Source organism: Parasteatoda tepidariorum, chromosome 9, assembly GCF_043381705.1.
Source record: "Parasteatoda tepidariorum isolate YZ-2023 chromosome 9, CAS_Ptep_4.0, whole genome shotgun sequence".
Taxonomy (NCBI): Eukaryota; Metazoa; Arthropoda; class Arachnida; order Araneae; family Theridiidae; genus Parasteatoda; species Parasteatoda tepidariorum.
In genome coordinates this window covers 40,083,289-40,108,407 of record NC_092212.1, presented here as the reverse complement: position 1 = coordinate 40,108,407, position 25,119 = coordinate 40,083,289, and the positions used below count along the sequence as shown (strand labels likewise).

The window sequence follows — 25,119 nt, the reverse complement described above, 5'->3', positions numbered from 1 at the left end:
AATTCCTTCACTTGGGCATTATTATCTTTCGGACCCTACGGAGCTTGGGACTGGGGCACAGTGTCTGAAGGGGGACTAAAGTTGTCATGGATAAATTTGGCAATTGTGACCCATTTAACGAAACTATACTTCCGAGTTAAGTTTCGATAAAATATTTAGTATTCTGCATTTTAAGCCTACAAAGAGAAAAAAAGATAATTTACTGAATAAACAAAAAATACAATTATCATACAAAATATTAACTTTCCATACTAGATTCATAATTTAGAAACTCTTTTTTCAAAAAAAGATCTAATATTTAAAGATTAAAACCCGTTTCTTTGACGCTTTGAGAGTTTTTTTTTAAGCAAGATTTTATTTGAAACTTTTTGAATTTGAAAACTAAAAACTGCAAATTTTTTAGGGGGCACTAATTCTAAGTTTAGGATCCGGCCTCAACTCATTATAGTCGTGATCTGCGTGTCATACCTTATAAAACAAATAATTAGTTAATATTATTAATTTGTCTTGGCTTATTAGAAAATACTCGTTAATTTTTTTTTCATAATTTGTTTATTTTACAGCTGTTAGTTTTAGATCATGATTAATTTAAAATTCATTTATTATTTTTAATCTATTAGCATTAGTAATTTTTTTTATTACTTCCCTTTCGAAAAAATAATTAATTCATGGTTCATTTTTTATTTTGGGTTTTTTAATATTAGAATTTTTTTTTATTAGTATCATGACAATCTGGTAAATGATAGTCTAATCTACAATACGTTTTTGTTTTAATTAAAGATTTCTTTTCTCTCTCTTTTTTTTTAAAAAAAACTTACCACTACATTATGAACATAGAGCATATTATGAATTAGACGTCCAACAAGACTATACTTTTACTACAAATAAATCAATATAGCATACTCCAGGTCATTTTAGGTCACATTCAAAATATCAAGGTACACGAAGGTGGAAGCACATGTTTACCCCTCAATGTTTACGCCAGGGTCAGGCCTTGGTTCAACGTTCTTTTACCCTGACCCCACACCCGAAAAGCAAACAAAACACAAAAACAACTTTCTCAAGATTTCAGGGACTTAAAGTCAATAACACCACGTGACCGCAATGCTTTCATACCAGAACAAAGTATCCCTCTCCATTCTCAGCTCATCTCCCAACCTTGAAAACGATTGTTGAGACCCGAAAGCGAAAGTGAAAGGACGCGACAAAAATCGGGGTCAGTTGCAGCCAAAGACCCCGATACCACGTTCTCTGAACCCACAGGAGGCAAACGACCCCTTTTGGAAGCTCTCCATGTAACGATGACCCCGCGTGGCCTGGATTTTAACCCTTGCCCAGGCTATGGGGACGTGACCTAATGAGCCCACCCCTCTGTTCTTTCGGGGGTGGTGAAATCATAGCAAGGTCTTTTTAGCGACGATAATGCCGAAAATATTGGGTCACGTCCTCCCGCTGATCGGACAAAGGTTTTCTGTGCTGTGAAGGGTCAGGATTGAGTCACGCTGAATTGTGTGTCCTGATAAAGAATTGGAGTCACCTCAATTAGAAAGGCCCTGCTCGCTTCACTCTGTTGAATTTTTTTTTCTTCGAAGGAGCATAGAGGGCCGGTGCCGAGAAATATAGATCATGGGCGATTAGTTGACCGTAAAATATATTTAGAGCGAAGAAAGTTTCAGAAATATCGCTTTCTTAAGATTTTTTTTTTTAAAGCTGTTATAATATGGAAAAATTCGGCATTCTTACATTCTATATTAATATATTTGTAATTTTTTTTTTTTTAATCCAGTACATTACTGTAAAAATAAAAAAGTCTTGACAATGGAAAATTTGAGTTCAGGGCCTGAACTACGGTTCAGTGTCCCCTATAGAAATGCGCAGTTTTTAGTTTTCTAAGTTAAAAAGTATCAGTTAAGCACTTAAGAAAAAAGAATGTGTTTTTAACACTGTTAAAGTACGGAATAATTAGGCATTCTTATAGCCTGTATAAATATGTTTCTAAGTTTGCTTTCTGTGTTTCAAAAGACAAAAAGTCTAAGTTAAGATAAAGTCACATTTTTAAAAAGATTCTCAAAACGTTAACAAAATCAGTACAAATTTTTAAATATTGCATCTTTTTGCACTAAAGATTTTCTAAGTTCTGAATCTAGCAAGGAATACTAATAGTATTTTTTGATACTAATTCTATTTTTTTGTTTATTTATTAAATAATTTTCTATTTAATCTGTTTCAAAGATTGTTTTCTAATGCAGCGCATTACTGTAAACATAAACAGGGCTCGACTATGGAAAATATGGGCCTAGGTTCAGAACTACGGTTTAATGCCCGCTCTAAAATGTGCAGTTTTTAGTTTTTTATTTCAAAAAGTTAGTTCGCTCCTTCGAAAAGTTAAAATAAAGTCATATTTTCGAAAATAATTTATCTAAATGTTAGCAAAACGCGTACAAATCTTTAAATATTACCACTTTTTGTAATAAAGAGTTTTTAAATTAGTTTGCTTTCTAATCCAGCATATTGCTGTAAACATACACAGGGCTCAGGGTCTGAACTATGGTTTAGTGTTCGCTCTAAAAAGTGCAGTTTTTAGTTTTCTACTTCAAAAAGTTAAAATAAAACGTTAAAATAAAGTCATATTTTAAAAATAATTTTTCTAAATGTTATCAAAACATGCACAAATCTTCAAAATTTACCTCTTTCTGTAATAAAGAGTTTCTAAATTATGAATCTATTGTGAAATGCTAAATAGTATTTTTTGATACTAATTATATTTTTTGTTTATTCATTAAACTGATTTCTATTTTATGGGTTTTAAGGGGAAAATACTAGGTATTTTATCAAAACTCAACTAGGTAGTAGGATTTTGCTAAAGGTGTCAAAATTAAAAAAATGTATATACGGCAGTATTACTGCTTCTTCAAGCACTGTGCCCGGGCCTAGGCTCTGTAAGCCCATGTGATAATAAGGCTTTGGCTGTTCAATAGTTTGATACCTAAACAGTGACTTGAAGTTATATAGGTTTCATTTTATTCCACAACTTAGGAACCAACAATTTGCATTCGGGTGGTAAATATAAAGGCGGAATGTCATTTTTTAAAAAATCATCACACAATTGGTGAAAATCTCGATTCAAATAAATCAAAATTTATAATTTTTTGACCAGTCCACATTTTGTTTATGGGAGCTCTCTGTAGTAAGTAGCGAATGCTATAATCATAATCACGCAGTAACGAAGGTCGAAAATCTCAAAATTTGTACGTGCTCTAATTACTTTGAAATTATTACTTGATTAACAACTTTTTCGCTTCAAAAATATATAATTTGGAAATTATTCAAGTCTGGAAAGTTTTAAAAATGGACGCTTGTTTTTGAGCGCTTGAAACATCTGGACTGAAATTTCCAATTTGTACATTTTCGAAGTGGGTATAATTTGGAAATTACTCAAGTCTGGAAAGTCTTGAAAAATGGACATTTGTTTTTGAGCTATTGAAACATCTGACTGAAATTTCTAATTTGTACGTTTTCGAAGCGAATTAAGTTTTTTATCAAGCAATATCTCTCCGCTTCCTTTTCTTTGGATTTCTTATCAATACTTTGAAATATTTAGTGTTAAGAATGAAATATTTTACTAATTATAATCTCAAAATTAGGTTTTGCGTCAGAGAGCTAAAATCGCAAGTCTGGTACTCTATCTGTTCTTGGTGTATGCTGATTTTTAATATTTTCAGGATGATTTTCGTAAGTGATAGTAAAAATATTTTCAGGAAGATTTTCCTAAGAAGTAGTAAAATGTAAATTTAATTAAATATACCATGAGAAATGTATTTTTTTAATTTTATAAGAGATTAAATTTGCAATAGTGTAATTGTCATACTCTTGTATATGCGTTTAATTTATTTATATATGCAGTGGTAGTCAAAATAATTTTAAATCAAATATATAAATTGTAGAAACAAGTTTAAATCATAAATTTTACTAAAATGAAAATGAAATTTTATAAAAATGAAATTTTACACAAAATGCGTAAAAGTTTGAAGTTATGGTGTATGCATAGCTGAAAATAAATAAAATAAGCTAAATTATGGTTTTTGAAAAAAAAAAACTCTGTTATGTACGTAGATAATGGCTTTCAGCGAAATAAAACATTCTTGAATTTCCTAATTTCATTTGGATGAGAAATGCTAGTAGTCATTTTTTCCGTCAGATTAATAATGGCTACATTCACAAGTTTTCATATACCCAGAAAAGTAATTGAAAAATTTATTAAGCTATGTGAAAAAGTTTAAAATGTCAAAAATCATTAAAAATATACAATTTTCCTAATAAGAGTTAATTTTCAATTTATGTAATTTTTCAGGGTAATGTTTAAAGACTATAATGAGAAATAAAAATTTAGAACTACAGTTTATCTTTTCGCAAATGCTATCATTCAATCCCTATTAAACCCTCATTGAATTTCTTTATGGGGATATCTTGTCTGATTAATCATATGTTTCTGTTCTTATCTATTCGTATTAGAATGAAACTGTTAGAGTTTTGTTTATTTTATGTAATTTCTTTTGAGTTATGTTTTTGTGGTGCTGCCATCTTTCGAGAATGTTATCACTTAAAAGTAATTTGAAAATGTTAATATTTTTTTTATTATCTTTTTAAATATCTCTTGTATACATTGCAAGTTTAAAATTTTCTAAATATTTAGAATATGTTATGTAGTATATTATTGTTTTTAAAAAATGTATTTTAATTAATTTTCCTTTTAAGTATTAAGAATTCATAGTTTATTTATTTTATATCAGATGGCAGCACCAATTTATTAATACGTTATAGAACTTTATAACTTATAACATAGTATTAAAATTGATGTCGTAGGGGCTTTATTTTAATAATTAAGTGTTATTCAATCAATTTTTTAAAATTTCATTTTGCATAACTTTCGCTATTTTTTAGATTTTTTTTCACCAGAGGTGACATGCATTGTGCTGCCATCTATGAAAACTATAAGGAAACAACACTGAGAGTATAGCAATTTTTCTGCATTGCCCTCTATAATTAAAGTATAGTCTATGAAATTTTAAAATCTACCCTTTTGCTGATTTAGAATAAAAATCTATTTACATGCAAGTAAAAAACTTCTATTCGGCTAATTATTATTTTCCAGTTAATATTCAAAATCTATAGTAAATATTCTGGTTAATTATTATTTTTCTTTAGGAGCACTCTAATCATCTTGTATTTGTAGTTTTGCCTATCTCTAGAATTTTAAGAAATTTAATTATTTTTATTTAAATTAACAAAACATGATTTGAGTACTGATTTTTATTTAATTTCTCTAAACAAAAGTGCGAAAAAATAAGGATTTTTTTTTTTTTTAATCTGATAAAAAAACAGTTGTATAATACGAAATTATGTTTTGAAAATTCTGATTGCAAAATCGTTTTGAAATTATATTGTAATAAAAAATCAGTAAAATTATAATCATGCTTTTTTAAGTATCGAAAATCATTGCTACTCTCATACACTTCACAAATAAACATTTTTTAAAAAAATTCCATGAAGTTAATTAAATACACATTTTCGGGAGGCAAAAACTATCTTTAAGTCATAAGTTTCGTGTATATTTAAAAAATATTAAAACTAATTTTTTTTTATAGGTGAAGCTAAATAAATTTCATATTTACATTTATAATTTTATTCATTTTTCCTGGTATTATTCGTTTTTATGGTTTTATGCATGCTCAGCAGACAAATTAGTACAGCAGAGTGTCCATAGATGGCGCCGTTAAACTTTAAAAAAACATTTCCCTTTGTTCTTTCATGTTTTTTATGAATGTTACTAGCATTTTTTAAAAAAACTTAATGATTTTAGATTTCAATTTCTTCTTTTTGAGAAATCCAAAAAGCTGAAAAAAGGTTATTTTACTTTTGAGTTTTCTTAGTTAATGCAGAATCTTATTAGAGAGTCACTAAACTAGAATTAGTGTATTAGAGCAGTGTTTCCCAACCTTTTTATCACCACGGACCTGTCAACGTTTGATAATTTTACCGAGGCCCGATTGGGGGGGGGGAATTGATTGTTTTTATTTTGGATTATTTTAATTTATTAGTTTTAATTTAATTTTATTTAAACATACCTTCGAAATAAAATGCAGTTACATCAAAAAATAAATATAAAGTGATTTAACATTTTAACTTACTAGAACGAAAAATCAATGAAAACCCTAAGCTTGTTTCTTTGCAATGAGACGGTTCCATCTGGGGGTAATCGTTTTAAATCATTAAAAAATTTATGTCACTATCTCCAGGGGCCCTTTTTTTTAATAAATAAAATTTTAATGGAACACAGATATTTTTAATTTGGGGTAAGAACCTAGGAATTTAAATTCAGTTTCAATGAAATGGGTGGCCCGGTACCATTTGATCCACGGACCGGGGGTTGGGGATCACTGTATTAGACCACACTCGGACTAGTATCAATTGAGGGCATTTCATTACGATCACTGGCAGTGAGTTGTACAGAATGCTGGCGCAGCACAGTAGAACTTATTAATTTCCGCAATTAAAGTTCCAACCCTCTTTAATTCGAAGATGTTGTATTATGATTCTGACATAAAAGCCAATCTACTTACCGACACCAAAANCCCCACCTTAAGTTTTGATTTAATAAGTTGTTTCACTTTAGTAAGTTATTAAATATGTCGAAATGTATTTTGTTTTCTATGTGTATGTGCGATTTCCCTTCATCCAGTTAATCAAATTTTTAAATAATATTTTTTCTTGAATATTCTCGCGCCACCCCTCTAGTATGCTGGCGCCCTCCTAGGGGGGCGCGCCCCACAGGTTGAGAATCGCTGGCGTAATAACAAAGCTCGAAAAATCTAAAAATTTGTCCGTGCTCTAATTACTTTGAAAATATTACTTGAATAAAAACTTTATTCGCTTCAAAAATATATAATTTGGAAGTTATTCAAGTCTGGAAAGTCTTGAAAATGGACACTTGTTTTTGAGCGCTTGAAATTTCCAATTTGTGCATTTTCGAAGCAAATTAAGTTTTTTTTTATCGAGCAATATCTTTCCGCTTCCTTTTCTTTGGATTACTAGATTACTTATAATTTAATGTTATTTAAATAAAAATATTTAATGTTAAGAATAAATATTTTATTAATTATAATCACAAAATTAGGTTTTGCGTCAGAAGGCTAAAATCGCAAGTCTGGTACTCTATCTGTTCGTGGTGTATGTCAACTTTTAATATTTTCGGGAAGATTTTCCTAAGTGGTAGCAAAAATATTTTCAGGAAGATTTTTCTAAGTGGAAGTAAAATGTAAATTTAATTAAATTTACCATGAGAAATGTATTTTTTAATTTTACAAGAGATAAAATTTGCAATCATATAATTGTCACACTCTTGTATATGCGTTTAATTTATTTATATGCAGTGGTAGTCAAAATAATTTAAAATCGAATATATGAATCCTAGAAACAAGTTTAAATCATAAATTTAACTACCACATAAAGTACAAAAATGAAATTTCACACAAAATGCTTAAAAGTTTGAAGTTATGGTGTATGAATAGTTGAAAATAAATACAATTAGCTAAATTATGGTTTTTGAAAAAAAAACAAGAAAAAAAAAAAAAGAAAAAAAACTTATAAACTTAGATAATGGCTTTCCGAGAAACAAAACATTCTTGAATTTCCTAATTTCATTTGGATGAGAAATGCTAGTAGTCATTTTTTTCCGTCAGATTAATAATGGCTACATTCACAAGTTTTCATATACCCAGAAAAATAATTGAAAAATTTATTAAGCTATGTGAAAAAGTTTAAAATGTCTGATAAGCAAAAGTCATTAAAAATATATAATTTTCCTAATAAGAGTTAATTTTCAATTTATGTCATTTTTCAGGATAATGTATAAAGACTATAATGAGAAATATAAATTTAGAACTACAGTTTATCTTTTTGCAAATGCTATCATTCAATCCCTATTAAACCCTCATTGAATTTCTTTATGGGGATATCTTGTCTCATTAATCATATATTTTTGTTCTTATCTATTCATATTAGAATGAAACTTGAATTAGAATGAGTTTTGTTAATAACATGTAATTTCTTTTGAGTTATGTTTTTGTGGTGCTGCCATCTTTTCTTGTTATCACTTGAAAATGTTAATATTTTTTTATTATCTTTTTAAATATCGCTTGTATACATTGCAAGTTTAAAATTTTATAAATATTTAGAATATGTTATGTTATGTAGTATATTATTGTTTTTAAAAAATGTATTTTAATTAATTTTCCTTTTAAGTATTAAGATTTCATAGTTTATTTGTTTTATATCAGATGGCAGCACCAATTTATTAATACGTTATAAAACTTTATAACTTATAACATAGTATTAAAATTGATGTCGTAAGGGCTTTATTTAAATAATTAAGTGTTATTCAATCAATTTTTTAAAATTTTATTTTGCTTAACTTGCGCTATTTTTTAAACCCTCTTTTTTTTTGCCAGAAGTAAAACATTGGAAGATTTTAATTAAAAATATTTCTTTCACCAGAGGTGACATGTATGGTGCTGCCATCTATGAAAGCCATAAGGAAACAACACTGAGAATATAGCAATTTTCTGCATTGCCCTTTATAATTATAGTATAGTCTATGAAATTTTGAAATCTACCCTTTTGCTGATTTAGAATAAAAATCTATTTACATGCAAGTAAAAAATTTCTATTCGGCTAATTATTATTTTTCAGTTAATATTCAAAATCTATAGTAAATATTCTGGTTAATTATTATTTTTCTTTAGGAGCACTCTAATCATCTTGTATTTGTAGTTTTGCCTATCTCTAGAATTTTAAGAAATTTAATTATTTTTATTTAAATTAACAAAACATGATTTGAGTACTGATTTTTATTTAATTTCTCTAAACAAAAGTGCGAAAAAATAAGGATTTTTTTTTTTTTTAATCTGATAAAAAAACAGTTGTATAATACGAAATTATGTTTTGAAAATTCTGATTGCAAAATCGTTTTGAAATTATATTGTAATAAAAAATCAGTAAAATTATAATCATGCTTTTTTAAGTATCGAAAATCATTGCTACTCTCATACACTTCACAAATAAACATTTTTTAAAAAAATTCCATGAAGTTAATTAAATACACATTTTCGGGAGGCAAAAACTATCTTTAAGTCATAAGTTTCGTGTATATTTAAAAAATATTAAAACTAATTTTTTTTTTATAGGTGAAGCTAAATAAATTTCATATTTACATTTATAATTTTATTCATTTTTCCTGGTTTTATTCGTTTTTATGGTTTTATCCATGCTCAGCAGACAAATTAGTACAGCAGAGTGTCCATAGATGGCGCCGTTTAACTCGTAAAAAAACATTTCCCTTTGCTCTTTCATGTTTTTTATGAATGTTACTAGCATTTTTTTAAAAAACTTAATGATTTTAGATTTTAATTTCTTCTTTTTGAGAAATCCAAAAAGCTGAAAAAAGGTTATTTTACTTTTAAGTTTTCTTAGTTAATGCAGAATGTTATTAGAGAGTCACTAAACTAGAATTAGTGTTTCAGAGTCTAGAATTATTATCTTCTAATAAAAAAATCAGTAAAATAACAGTCATGCTATTTTTATGTTTCGAAAATTATTGCTACTCTCATACATTTCACGAATAAACATTTTTTAAGAAAATTCCATTAAGTTAATTGAAAACATATTTTCAGGAGGTAAAAACTATATTTAAGTCATAAGTTTCGTGTATATTTAAGAAGTATTGAAACAAATTTTTTTTTATGGGTGAAGCTATATAAATTTTATATTTACATTTATAATTTTATTCATTTTTCTTGTTATTATTCGTTTTATGGTTTCATGCATGCTCAGCAAATAAATTAACACAGCAGATTGTCCATAGATGGTGCCGTTTACTTCGCAAAAAAACATTTCCTTTTGTTCTTTAATGTTTTTTATCAATGTTGCTAGCATTTTTTAAAATACTTAATGATTTAGATTTCAATTTCTTCTTTTTGAGAAATCCAAAAAGCAGAAAAAGATTATTTTACTTATAAGTTTTCTTAGTTAATACAAAATCTAATTAGAGAGTCACTAAACTAGAATTACTACTTGTTTTCACAACATAGACAACGCTCGTGGTTCTGTTTGAAACGTTTTTGTGTAAAAATAATGAGACTAGCGCATTCTAGTGGCTAAAAAACAAAGAAATTGATAATAGTAAGTAATTTTATTTATCCATATTGTTTAAAATTCTTTTCATAGAGGAATTTTAACCTGATGATGAAAGTAGATCGTATCATTCCTTGATCATGTTTTGAGCAACAATTATTGTTCGAAAAAAGATTAAAATGCGACATTAAATAAAAATTAACCGTTTATTTAATGTGATTATGCATAATAAGAGTATGTTATTAAGAGTACGTTATTTTAAGCAATATCCTATTATTTAGAAATGCTTTTTTAAGCTTATTACGTATTAAGAAGCTTTGATAATTTGAGTCGAGTAATTATTAGTTTGATACAAAATGAGTTTTATTTGATGTAAAAATCTTGATGTAAATCCGAATCGTTCAAAAGAATTATACATTGATGTATAATTTTATCTCGCTACAAAGTGAAAAGTTAAGTTCTTAAATGATAAATCTTCGGTATGTTTTGTAAGTTCATTATTGTTACAAATGCATCAAGATGTTGTGAAAAATCTTTAAAGCTGCCACTTTGTTTCATTCAGCAAATTTTGATAGTGTATAGGGTTTTTCGTAATGGCTGCAGATACTATATATTTTTTATAATCTTTGTCAAAAATGAATTAAAATTAGTTTATATATTTGGGTTCTCAAATTAATTCATGTAAATTCAATTCATATAAATGAATTTCAATTCATATAACATAATGCTACGAATTGCGGCTGAGGAAGTTGGGATTGAGAACAACAAAACTTGTTTGATTGTCGGAGGAAACTGAAAGTTGAAGGGCGATTATTTGAAATCCCTCAAAACTTTACCAGACAACCAAACAGCTTTTTTTTAAAAAATTTATCCTGTCTTTCTCACTAGTGATGCAACTGATTTCAATTGCTTTTATATTTCTTCCTCGCTTTTATATTAATTGGAGAATCCTAATGATTAAACTTTTTTGACTTCTTTTATTGACAAGAACTCTACAGTTATATATTAAGGGCTGCAATTAAGGAACACACTGCATAAACGGCTGATGATCTGAACTGAATAGCCTAAGCCTTTTTTGATCTATAAGAGTTATTCATGCCTTTATTTATTCTTTAATTTTTGAATTTCATTTTCTAATTGATTGTTTTTGATTAAATCGCCGAAAATATTTATGTTGTCGATTTTTGATTATGATACTTAATTTGTTTTAAACTTAAATCTACGCTGCCAACTAATTAAAATTTGAATACATTAAATAACAGAAGAATCTGGAATCTTTTTGAATTAACTGAATCCAATTATTTAACCTTATCAAGGACAGGGAGTTGAACGTGCAAGCAAGTGTTATCATTATAGGCTGATTGACGCATTCTTTATGCATCCCATAATTATTCTTTTCAAGATCTCACAGAAATGACAAGGTTAAAGTACGGACTGAAAGGCTACAAGAACGAAGTTGAACATTCTTTTTAACATCACACATGCTTCTCTGAAGGGAAAGTGAAAAAAACAGGTGGAAGGAAAAAAAAATGTAAACACTTTAAGAACATGCTGAAGCAGGTTTAGAATTTAAATAGTTGTTTTGATGAACTCATGGTTGGTCGTGGATGACTCATAAAGGGGGAGGGGGAGGGGGTGGTAGACTACAGTTTCATCGGAAAATGCAATTTTTAGAAACTTCTTGAAGAAATTCTTTTTGTCTTTTATGCAAATTGGTTTGTTTCCTTTTAATTAATATGATTTTTTTCCCAGTAATGTAAGGTTGTAAACGAAAACGTATCACGGTATGAAAAATATAAGATAGTATTATATAAGTTTGATTGCGCTTTATTGTGTTTTTATATCTAAGAAATATTGGGTGAACATCATATGACTATCAATTTTGGATAATCAAGTACTTCAGTAAACACAATTATCAAATATTTATTCTAGAAATTACTTTTCCTCGGCTTTTGCTGTCATTTGATCCAATCACCTATTAGTAACCAAGCTTCTAACACCTATTTTTGGATCACTCCATAACAACGTGTTACATAGATAGTAATTACAATACGTGTCAAATTACAACGAGTTAGCAGCATTAGCATCATATGTTCAGCATCATCTGCGAGTTCGATTTATTATGCAACTTCTGGGAAAAACTTTCGAAACATTCTTTCGGAACAATCTTAATAATACCCATCGTAACTCTAATGGTGAGGAAGTAATTTTTTTAATTTCCCATACACTCTCGACGCAACAGAACAGGCCAATCAGCAACCAGTAATGAGTCTTACCATAGTAGCTGTTTAATCTTTTGTTTTCCTGAAGCACATGATTGTCAATCACTGACTGAATCTTAAAGAAACGTTCTTTTTCAATGTTTGGCGAGATTCAACATACAATACAATTAAAACCTAATGACTGATTTGGCTCTGCTGCATTTTTCATTTGACCTATTTTGGCGTAGTTGAAGGTAAGCGCTAACATTGATTAGACTTTGAATGTGGTAAATATTATAGTAAAGGGTGGTTTGTTTTATATTATGCTTTGATATTAGTATACAATTAAAACATTATTGTATTTTAACTGTATACTAAATTTGTATTATTATGTTTTAATAATATAATTGCGATTTAAAAGAAAATGAAAATAATTTGAATCAAGATTCCGATAATTTTACTAATATTATGTTCGTGGTATTTTCCCCCCTCTTAATTGTATATTTAGCGCTAGCATTGACTAGGTAACTTAGCTATGCTGAGCGCTAACCGCATCCCTCTTAACCTGAATATCTTCAAAACACATTTCAGCTGCGAAAATGAATAAATAAATTAATAAAATTTTAAAAAAGTTTATTTAAATGTGTTTTAAATAAAGTTTTTAATTAATTAAGGCATTTTCAAACCATCAATTTTGATTGTATATAATTAAGTATTTTAAAGAAGATTTGGTTGTATCGTTTGCTGTTTCAAAGGAGTATTTTAAGGAGATTTGGTTCTATAGTTTAGTATTTTAAAGAATTTAAAATTGTAGTATTTTAAAAACTAATTAATATATTATTTATAAGTAATTGTCAATATTTTCATGACTAGTACTTTTCAGTGCTTATAATTCGAAATCTCAAATTAATAATAATGAAATGCATCTTAAATATTTTCATATGTAGAGTATGAATACTTAATTCACCTTATACGTGTGTTTTCTTTTTTGCTTATTAATATTTTTTCTGAAGATATCAATTTGTAAGTTTTAACTTATAAGTTATTCACAAAATGAAAATATTTAAAATGTTTATTATATATTTATATTATATTACATTATGTATATATTTTGCAAAATATATAAATTATGCAAAATATATTAAACATTTAATTATGGTTTTTTTAGAATTTTACGGATGATTAAGCTATTTCAACTGCAGCTCTTTTTTGAAATTTGAAAATGCGAAACTTTTTATTTATTAACATTCATTGAATTTTGTCAAACAATTTAATGGTAAATTAAATTTCTCCATTAGAATATTCTTTCTACGTCGGTATTATACTTAAAATAAAATAATACAGAAAAAAATAAAAATCATATGTGAAAAATAATCGAAATTCTAATTGAAACTTTTCTTTGTGAAGTGTTGCCAAAGTTGAGTAATAGTTGAAATTCCATTTGACAAATGTACAATGAACAAATTTGCGATTATTTAAAATATAAATACTGAATATGTAAAGTAATTTATGATTATGTATTCACTAGAGTTCTTTTTGATGAAAAACTATTAATTCAAATTTTCTGTTTAATTTTTGCGATTTGAAAAATTGCACACTTTTTCTTTATGTAAATAAAAGTATACATTATAAAGAAAGAATAATATACAAAAGAATACATAATTACATTGTAAACATTTTCTTTGTCATTTAATTTTCGCTAAAACAACTCTAAATATATGACATATTTGTTTTTAGTTTAGATTTCTTCTAATGATAGTTTATACAATTTTCATAGCGAAATTTAATTTTTATTAAGATTTCTTCTAATGATAGTTTATACAATTTTCATAGCGAAATTGAATTTTTATTAAGATTTCTTCTAAGGATAGTTTATACAATTTGAATAGCGAAATTTAATTTTTATTAAGATTTCTTTTAATGATAGTTTATACAATTTTCATAGCGAAATTTAATTTTTATTAAGATTTCTTCTAATGATAGTTTATACAATTTTCTTAGCGAAATTTAATTTTTATTAAGATTTCTTCTAATGATAGTTTATACATTTTTCATAGCGAATTTTAATTTTTATGAAGATTTCTTCTAATGATTGTTTATTCAATTTTCATAGCGTTTTTTTAATTCTTATTAAGATTTCTTCTAATGGTAGTTTATGCAATTTTCATAGCGTTTTTCAATTCTTATTGAGATTTCTTCTAATGGTTGTTTATACAATTTTCATAGCGTTTTTTAATTCTTATTAAGATTTCTTCTAATAGTTGTTTATAAAATTTTCATAGCGTTTTTTAATTCTTATTAAGATTTCTTCTAATAGTTGTTTATACAATTTTCATAGCGTTTTTTAAATTCTTATTAAGATTTCTTCTAATAGTTGTTTATACAATTTTCATAGCGTTTTATAATTCTTATTAAGATTTCTTCTAATAGTAGTTTATACAATTTTCATAGCGTTTTTTAATTCTTATTAAAACAATGATCGAGAAATCATTAAAAATAATAAAGTTGACATCGGAAAAATATTTGCTCATTTCGTAAGAAGCTAAAATAAATGTTTTTTTTTAAACTGAATAGTTGTCTTTTCAAAAAATACAATCTCTGACTATCTGATAACTATCTAAAATATCACAGAATCCAGAAATTAAACTTAACTTATTCAAACAAGTAGTTAAACGTTATCTATATACTGCTTCAAGCGGTGAATCGATAAGACTGAAATTCTTTTCAGGCAAGAAAGTTTGTTATCTGGAAGCATTGTTGACTTACTTTTTCGTTCCCACAAATGTACTTTTTGAAAAGTCCTAAAAAATTTCATAAAAAAAAAGAAAGAAAAAAGATCGAAAGCAAAAATTATCATCTTGGGACGATTTGACTTTGAGAAGTAATGAAATGTGCTGAATGGGTGCACTGAAATGTGCTAAATGACTGCATTAAAATGTGCTGAATGAGTGCACTGAAATGTGCTGAATGAGTGCACTGAAATGTGCACATTTCTTAAGTTGCGCATTCACTCCGAAAAAAGTAATTAACTCATTCTCTTTTCTGTCATCTCATCCTTAGTTTGAGGAAATCGATGCAGTCCTGACGCATGCGCAATTGCGTGGATGGTTTTCGTTTATGAAAACATACAATATTCCCGATATTTTCTGATAGAGCGTTTTTTTCTTCTTTTTTTTTCTATTTAAGACTAGGACCACTCGCCAACCCCCGTATTGCTTCGCATTCATCATTGTTCACTTCAATAACGTCAATAATTTCCACAAAAACACAAATTTCGGTTTCAAAATTCACAATTATTTTGCCTTTTTGTAAGAACATATTTGTTAACCGTAATGAAATAGACGATTACCTAAATTCGAAAAGTAATAGTTTGTAATTGCGAAAAAGAATGAAAAAGTAATGTAAAAGTATATAGTATCAAGGGCGCCGGCAGCGGGGTGCACTTGCACCCCCCTGGCTTTTTTTTTAAAACAATTAAAGAGATACAAAAAAAATGTGTTATAAATTTTTTTTATTAAACATATTTTTATGGAAAAACAAATAATTAAGTAATTATTGACACATAACAATTAAAAAATTGTGTAATCAAACAAGAATTGTAATCGTCTTGTTTGCTGTTCAAATCTGTTTTTAACTTTTTCAATGAATTCTGAGTCATCTTTGATTCTTTTCTTATGCACAAACTTGGCAGATATCTAAGCTGTATTTTTAAATTTCATTTAATAAATGTAAATAATATTATATTTTCTATTAGTTATTCAGTTTGACAAAGGTGTATAACACAAGCTGACTTCTCGCAACTGTAAAACTTCATCAACACAACTGTTAATAGTTATTTGTGTTTCAAAGTCAGTAGCTATGCCAGCGCGATCGCAAAATTTGCAAGTACAAGAAATTCGTACTTTTTTTTAAATATCTTGCTAACAATGAAGAAATGTATCTTGAAAAAATGAACAGATGAAAGTATATGTAATAACAAAACAAAATGTAATAGCAGAATATTTAAATTTTTTTTCGGGGGGAGGGGAAGGTAGTTTGTTAGAGGGTTGCACCCCCTTTTATATTATTCTGCCGGCGCCCTTGTATAGTATACAGATATTTTGTATACTGTATACTTTTACACAAGAAAAGTATACATGTATTTTGAGATTCAATAAGAAGAAATAAATGAGAAGTTATTTCACCTTTTGAAGAGGCTTATAGCAATTCAAATAAGGAAAGGTTTTAGTCACTATTTATTCAGACTTTTTAAATTTTACAATGAATGTTATATCTGGCAACATGTAATCTCTCTACTCGACTTTAACTGATGTCTACTCGGTCTCCAGCTTATAAAATAAAGAAATGAAGATATCGTGAGGAAAAAATAAATTTTTGCATCAATAAGCAATATTTAAAGCAAAAATCAGGAAATTTAATTTGTAATAACTTTTTAATAAATTGGAATTTGGTAAAAAACTCTCGTTAAAATTATAATACAAAACGGTCTTATCAGGACATCAAATTTCAACTCTCTAGTTGCATTTCAGCGAACTGCAGATCGATCAACATGTTTTTCTTTTCTTTTTACAAGTTTAATATTTAATAATTTTCTTTCGTTTATCAAAAGATGATTCTATGTAAAAACTAACTTCTTAGTAAATATTTTTTGTTATTTTGTTTAAGAATGGGTGAAAATTTTTTTTAATTGTAAGTTGTACAATTATTTGCATCATTCTAAAGCATGTAATGTTATAAGGAAAAATACAAATTTGAGTCAAATTGGTTGGATAGGTCCTGAGAAATCGAACTTTAAGTATCTGATTTTTTGGAAACTCAATTTCTCAAGAACTATTCGACCGACTTTGTTGAAATTTTGTATATTGCCATATAAAATATTTAAGTGATGCAAATAATTGTGCACCTTACAATACCTTTTGTATATGCCTAATAAGAAATAATAAATATTCACTAAAATTTATTTTTTGCTTGGAATTATCTTTGGATAAAAGAATTTTAAACTGTGTGTTAAAATTTTTCAATTCGCTTTAAAAATTTCTCGTGATATAGCGAAAAACGCAAAAAGTAAAATGAACATTGAGGGGTCCAAACTACCAGGACCATATTTCCCAGATTGCGGCTACTCCCTATACTTTGGAAATCAGAAATCCGAATCCATGAAAAAAAAGGTATGTTTATTCAGAAAAAGTACGTTTTAAGATCTAATTTCATATTTTAAAATATCATCTGCACGTATTAATTAGCATATTTGAGTTTACTCCGTTGAGCCATTAAGAATGAGTTCTAGAACGTAAAAATCCGTTAACTTGATCAAAAGTTATTCAGGGTTGTCCGTTTTTTTGGCACACTGTACATAATGTGAAAATACTTCTGCACATTAGCTAACATTATTTATGCAGATTAGCTAGCTAATGTAAGAAATTAAGACATTTCGCAGAGTTTTGATGGCTCTGGGGATATAGCGTGCGCCTTCCAACGAGGTGAACCAGGTTCGAAACCCAGCGAGGGCTGGTCGATACGAATCCCGCATCCGTCTTGCATCTACCACAGTGCTGACGTGAAATATCCTCAGTGGTAGACGGATCATGAGTTAGAGTCCCCTTGCCATCACGCTAACCGTGGGAGGTGTACGTGTTTTTCCTCTCCATGTAAAGCAAATGCGGGTTAGTTCCATTAAAAAGTCTTCCACGAAGGCAAATTTCCCCCAATACTTGATTCAGGAGTTCCTTTGTCTTCTGGATTGGGTTCAAAATCACAAGGCTACGGCGTTGAGGATTAGTAGTCGTAATCCCCAAAATTGGGTCGGTTGTTCAACGACGGTTACAAACTAAAAATTCTAAGAGTTTATTGACTCAATTAGTTTGTAGATTAACTAGGTAATGTGTGAAGTGGAACATTACGTCATTTCGCACGGTTTTTTTATGTCATTTTTTAAAAATCTAAATACCCTAATTAATTTCTATATTGTCCTAGATGATCTGAATGATACTAGGTTAATCTGCTTATTATCCTTATCTATCTGAATATTAACTAGTTAATCTGCATTTTATCCTAGTTAAATTTAATTCTATATTGTCCTAGATAATCTAAATGATACTAGGTTAATCTGCTTATTATCCTTATCAATCTGAGTATTAACTAGTTAATCTACATTTTATCCTAGTTAAATTTAATTCTATATTGTCCTAGATAATCTGAATGATACTAGGTTAATCTGCTTATTATCCTTATCAATCTGAATATTAGCTAGTTAATCTGCATTTTATCCTAGTTAAATTAAATTCTATATTGTCCTAGATAATCTGAATGACACTAGGTTAATCTGCTTATCATCCTTATCAATCTGAATATTAACTAGTTAATCTGCATTTTATCCTAGTTAAATTTAATTCTATATTGTCCAAGATAATCTGAATGATACTAGGTTAATCTGCTTATTATCCTTATCAATCTGAATATTAGCTAGTTAATCTGCATTTTATCCTAGTTAAATTTAATTATATATTGTCCTAGATAATCTGAATGACACTAGGTTAATCTGCTTATTATCCTTATCAATCTGAATATTAGCTAGTTAATCTGCATTTTATCCTAGTTAAATTTAATTACGTAAGGCTATTTTGTTTTCCTTCTTAATTAATCTGAATATTAGCTAGTCAGTCTGCCTATTTAACTCTGGCTAATCAGCGTATTAACCTAGTTATTTTGCATACTAACCTTATTAATATGGGTATTATCCTAGTTAGTTTGCTGATTTGTTAGTTAATAAATTATGTAGTCAATGTAGATTTTTTAGATGATCTATATATTATCTAGGTATCTGAAATCTAAATCTAGGTATCTTAAAATAAATTAAATAGGTATCTGAATCTAGGTATCTAGGTATCTAAAAATTCTTTATGACATCATAGTTTACGTAGCAAAATGCTGAAGTAATAAGTCTAATTGAAGTTTTACTACTCACAACAAACGAAATATTGTTTTTTTCAACAAAACAATATTTGGGGGCATCGCCCATAACTAACATTATCGTACCCTTGAAAGATAGCTATAATTTAGAATAAAATGAAAATATATAGTGATTGTTTTTCAGTGAAAATGTTATTGTACAAAACTGTCGGTTTTTTTTCACGCTTTTAACACGCCCCTGTTAAATGATTCTTCGTAATTTACAGGAAAACGTGTTTTAAAACTACGACTACAGTTATGCAGGTTCCTTGTTGTTCGTTAAGATTTAATATTTCCGATTGTCAGGTGCTTTTATTATCTTTCATAATGAATATTGTTTATTGCCGACTTTTCTCCAATCAGAAATCAACACAATTTTATTATTATTTACGACATAGTATTTGTAAAAGTTTCAGTTGATTTGATTAAATAAAATTTACTTCCCTTTCAGATTTTATTAATATACAAAACCTCTCTTTAAATATATTTACTGAATCTTGGTCAAAAATGAAGTGCAAAAGATTGCTTGCTTGATGTAACTACTTCTCCTTGTTTCCTTTGACAGGCAATCAAACAAGTTTTTAGCTTTTCAGTCCTGCCCCTTCCTAAATATTAATTAGAGATAGACCTCCATTGGATATATATTTCAGTTTTATTTATGATAAGGATTCTAAATATAAAAATTTGAATAGTCCTTATGTTTTTCCTAAATATTAATTAGAAACCCCCATTGGATATATTTTTTATATAGTTGTATTAAAATGAAGCTTCATTTTAATACAACTATTTTTTGCCAAAAAAAATGATTGTAAAAAGAAAAAAACTTTTGGAAAAATTCAATGCTGTTAATAGAAAGATGCAGCTTTATTTTGACTCGACTTTTTTTCATTCAACATTTTTAATTCAATTTATTTTTTTTAAAAAAGAAAAAAAAATACAGAAAGATTTTTGGAAAAATTTAATGCTGTTTAAAGAGAAATGCAGCTTAATTTTTAAGACAGGATAAATTTTTTATTTCAGCTAAAAAATTTCAAGAATAAAAACGTGTTATACATTAATAAATTATAAGATTAAAACAATGAGAATAAAAGCATTTGTTTTACAGTCTATGTAAAACAAGAGACTGTAAAACAATAAATGCTTTATTAATGAGAAAAAAAAGAAATAATTAATACATTAGATTTTCCCCTTCCAATTGACGAAAAAAGATTCTGTACACAAGTCTCGAAAAAACATAAAAGATTATACACAAAAGTCTCGAAAAAACACAAAACATTATATATACAAGTCTCGAAAAAACACGAAAGATTATATGCAAAAGTCTCGAAAAAACACAAAAGATTATATACAAAAGTCTCCAAAAAACACGAAAGATTATATACAGAAGTCTGGAAAAAACACAAAACATCATCTTCAAAAGTCTCGAAAAAACACAAAAGATTATATACACAGGCCACGAAAAAACACAAAACATATACAAAAGTCTCGAAAAAACACAAAAGATCATATACAAAAGTCAAGACACAAAATCTTTATCCAGAACTTGGATGAACCTTCCTTAATTCCTTTTTACGTAATAGGAGGAAAATGACTTAGGATGTACAGTTACATTTTTTTTCGCTTTGTTATATCACATGTTGTCCTAAATTATGTGAACAAAAGAAATTAGTACTGGCACTTATTTTGATTTATTTTCTCATTTTCACTATTGTAACATTTTTGATTAAATTTCCCCATCTCTTAGATATTTGTCTGGCATTTATTATCTCACGTGAAAATAAAAAGCATTTTTATTTAAAAATATTCTCGAGCAGATAACTATGTAATATCGAAAAAAAAATTCACTGTTTAAATTATCAAACTTAGAAATACGGCTCTTTTTCAAATAAAAGTCTAAAAGGGTTATAATTATTAACGATGTTGAAATTATGTGAACTATATTTCAGGCATATGATATTAATATAAACTAAAATTTCATTTACAACTTTTTTTTTTCTTTACAATTAAAAAAACTAATAAATAAATAACTAAATACATAAAACATTTTTATTTTTATTTTCAATGCCCAGCTGTGTTAACATTTCGTCAATTCAGGTATCAAAAGGGCAGATTTGTTGCCCACTCTTTCAGGGGCACCATATTAGGTGGGCCAACGTTGCTCCCACAGTGAGGAGAGATAGTACAGAGAAGGAAACAACATCCATGCCTTACCCGGGTTTCGAACCCAGAACCTTCCTGACGCAATGCCCTGACCCCCACACAGTCCGGTCGTACTAACCATAAAACTAACCGTAACCGTGAAACTAACTAACTAAATAAATGAGCAAAAATAAATAAGTGAAAATAAATAAATAAATGAAAATAAATAAGTAAATAAAAATAAATAAGTAAGTGAAAATAAATAATTAAATAAAACAAGAAAAGAAATGAAAATAAATAAATAAAAAAATAAACAAATAAAAAACAGGGAAGTAAAAAAATAAATAAATAAAGTAATCAATAGGTTCTTTGCATTGGGTAGGAAAATATTTATTTTGAAGCTGATTCGTCGTCTCATTGATTCGTTTATACACTAAATAGCTATGATTTTACTATTATGCTTGTTTCCCTGCTTTGCCTATTCACTGAATTGTTCGTTCAATTCACACACTGTATCGAAATTCATAATTTTTTGTTTAGTGTTAAAAACAAGGAGAAAGTTTCAACTTTTTGACGAAAATTCATTATTTTTGTATATTAAGAATGAGAGAGAAATGTTAACTTTTAATATTATCTTTTAACAAAAAATCCTCATTTTTTGTATGGAGGTAAGAATACGGAAAAAAATGTTAACTGTTACTTATTATCTTTTAGCAAAATAATAATTTTTTATTTTAAAATTAAAAATAAGAAGGAAACTTTTTAACATTTAACAAAAAAATTAATTAATTTCGTATTGTAAGAATGAGAGATAAATGCGAACTTATATTATTATCTTTTAATAACAATTTATCATTTATATATTAAAAGAATGTTCAGTTTCAGTGTTATTTTTTTAACCAAAATTCCTAATTTTTTGTATAGTTTAAAGAATAAGAGGATTATTTTAGTTTTTAAACACATCTTTTGACAAAAACTCATTATTTTTTGTATGGAGGTAAGAATGAGGAGAAAAAAATATTAACTATTACTTATCTTTTAACAAAAAACTATTATTTTTTTGTATGGAGGTAAGAATAAGGGAAAAAATATTAACCATTATCTTTTAACAAAAAAATCATTATATTTTTTGTATGGAGGTAAGAATAAGGAAAAAAAATATAAACTATTATTTATTATCTTTTAACAAAAATTTTTTTTTTATGGAGGTAAGGATAAGGAAAAAAAATTATTACAATTATTATTTACGATTACTTATTATCTTTTAACAAATAAATCATTATTTTTTAAAATTAAAAATAATAAGAAAATTCCTAACATTTAACAAAAAAATTCATTAATTTTGTATTGTATGAATGAGAGAAAAATGCTAAATTATATTATCTTTTAATAAAAAATTTTCATTTACATGTATAAGAATGTGCGAAAACTTTAGCTCTTATTATTATCTTTTAACGAAAGAATTTTTNAACAATTAATGTCCGATGGCCCATTGACTTGAAAAAATATTCTATACATATGAAATTGACTGTGGGCGGGGGTACCCGCTGGGCGGGGCTACCCGACTCTCCCCTATATGTATAAGAATGTGCGAAAACTTTAGCTTTTAGTATTATCTTTTAACAAAAGAAATTTTTTTTTTTGTTGAAGAATGTAAGTGATTGCAGTCATATACATTTCCCGTTATTATAAGTTTTCGAAAAGAAAAAGAAAAAAAAAACGTAATTTTTCTGAAATATTAAAAAATATCAAAATCTTAATGTTTGGACCAATTATGTAATTTTCATAACAGTTTACAAACCCCTATTTCGAGTTCTGCAATTACTAACCGTAAATCGTTGAATGACCTTGAATACTCTGGTTTCTATAAAATTTTTTTGAAGTTAAATTATTTGAATGATTAAATACGTTACAATGAATTTCTATGCAGGAAACAAAACACATGAATAGCGGTATCTATTATGTATTTAATAGAGGAAATTTAATATGATGAATACTGACCTTGATATAAAGACAATCTTTAAAAACATTTTTTTGTGCTAATTGTGAGTTAATATTGTCTTCGATTTTAGCTTTGATGTTAGATCTCAGAAAAAAAAATTTAACTTGTTAGTAATTACGTTATGTTTAAATAATTTTGATAATTTATCTTTATCATCATACTTGTTTATCTTTATTATCAGATTGAATGGGAATGAAATAAAGAAAATTTTGATAAACAAGTGCAAATTTTATATAAACTATATATTTTTAAAAAAAAAATTCAAATCAATTGTTTAAATATAAAATATTTCCTAACAACTTCTTATAAACAGCATAAAATAATACTTAATACATTTTATGTGTTGCGCAAGTTTTATTTCTTTTGTAAAGAATTTGATTGATATTATTAATTTGACATTATAATAATAAGCCATGTTTTCAAATTATGGAATAGAAGATTTTTGTAAGGTCTCTAGAGGGTTTTCCCAAACAAAATATTCGATTTTTGAAAAAAAAATGTGTTTGCATAACCTGTTTTATTCTAAGAAATTTAACATCGAGTGCAAAATAATACTTAAAAAATTTGTGGGGCGCGGAGTTATCGACTATGTCAAAATTCATCGATAAAAAGGTACCCCACCATAGAATCTAGATAACATGTTTTATATACTAGAGAATTGGAGTCATATTTTTGTAGTGGTAGATACATTACAGTACTCCTCCACCAGAATTATAGTGAAAGAATTTGATGAACGAATTCCACTAGTTGATTCATTGCTGTTTTGTGAGAAGCCGGGAGAGCAGTATTAAGATCACCGTACTTTTGCTATTCGTGAGAGCTGTATTAAGTCAACGTCTTGGTTGCTCCTGTGTTGCCATTAGCAGTCTAGTGTACGCATGCCGACGTTGTGTTTGATCGAGACTGAGTAGCAACAGCGCGAGGAGGTGGATAATGTCGCAGTCACAAGTAGCAAGTCAGCTGTTCAATGTGAACGATCCATCGTAGGAGGCGTGTTCAAATCGAAGTGGGCGTTACTGTCAAGGTAGGCGTGTTCACATTTTGTCCGAAGGTCACCAATGTGGAGCGTGGTTATCGGTTGTGTTCATCCGCACGTATCCTTCCTCGCAGGAACTATTATGTTTGTCTTCCTATAGTTCGTTCACCAGGAGTTGAGACTTGGCTCCACCTTCTCGGACGCAGAGTTCATTTCAGCGCGGGAGTTAGAAGAGAAACATCTCCATTGTTGAAATTGAGACAACCCTTAATTTGCGCCAAACACAAAAAGTGAATTCTTTTTCAGTCACTTACTTTGCTTTATCATCTGCTATTATACCTTTTGTTACACCAGCTAATTAAATATACTTTAAATTTAAAAACTGTTGTTCTCCCAGCGAAATGTCTCATAAAGGACAAACTATTCACTCAAAAGAAAGAAATATCATAAAAAATGGCGCAAAATATCATCAAATTTATGAAATATTTATTGTTAAAAAAATGCACATAAAGTTTACGAAATAATTATTTTTGCCAAACGATCGCCAAATAGCAAGATTGTTCAGGATTGCTCACAACCTTCTCCCAAAAAAAGTGAAATAGTATCGTCGCATACCACGTGATGAAGGCGGAGCCAAGTGCCAACTCCTGGTGAACGAGCTATAC

The 25,119-nt window shown here is 27.9% G+C and overlaps 1 protein-coding gene across 3 annotated transcripts in view; it reads left to right on the top strand.

Annotated features, from left to right (window-relative positions):
• The window catches only part of LOC107454330 (alpha-tocopherol transfer protein-like), a 62,815-nt gene that overhangs the window by 14,415 nt on the left and 23,281 nt on the right, over positions 1-25,119 (top strand). Inside the window, exon 1 of one of the 3 annotated variants that reach the window (XM_016071491.4) lies at positions 12,282-12,643. The exons of 1 other annotated variant lie outside the window; for it this stretch is intronic. The gene's annotated coding sequence lies outside the window, so the exon portion shown is untranslated. Of the gene's footprint in view, positions 1-12,281; positions 12,677-25,119 lie in introns of those variants that run through there. One more of the 3 variants, XM_016071499.4, reaches the window with a different exon arrangement.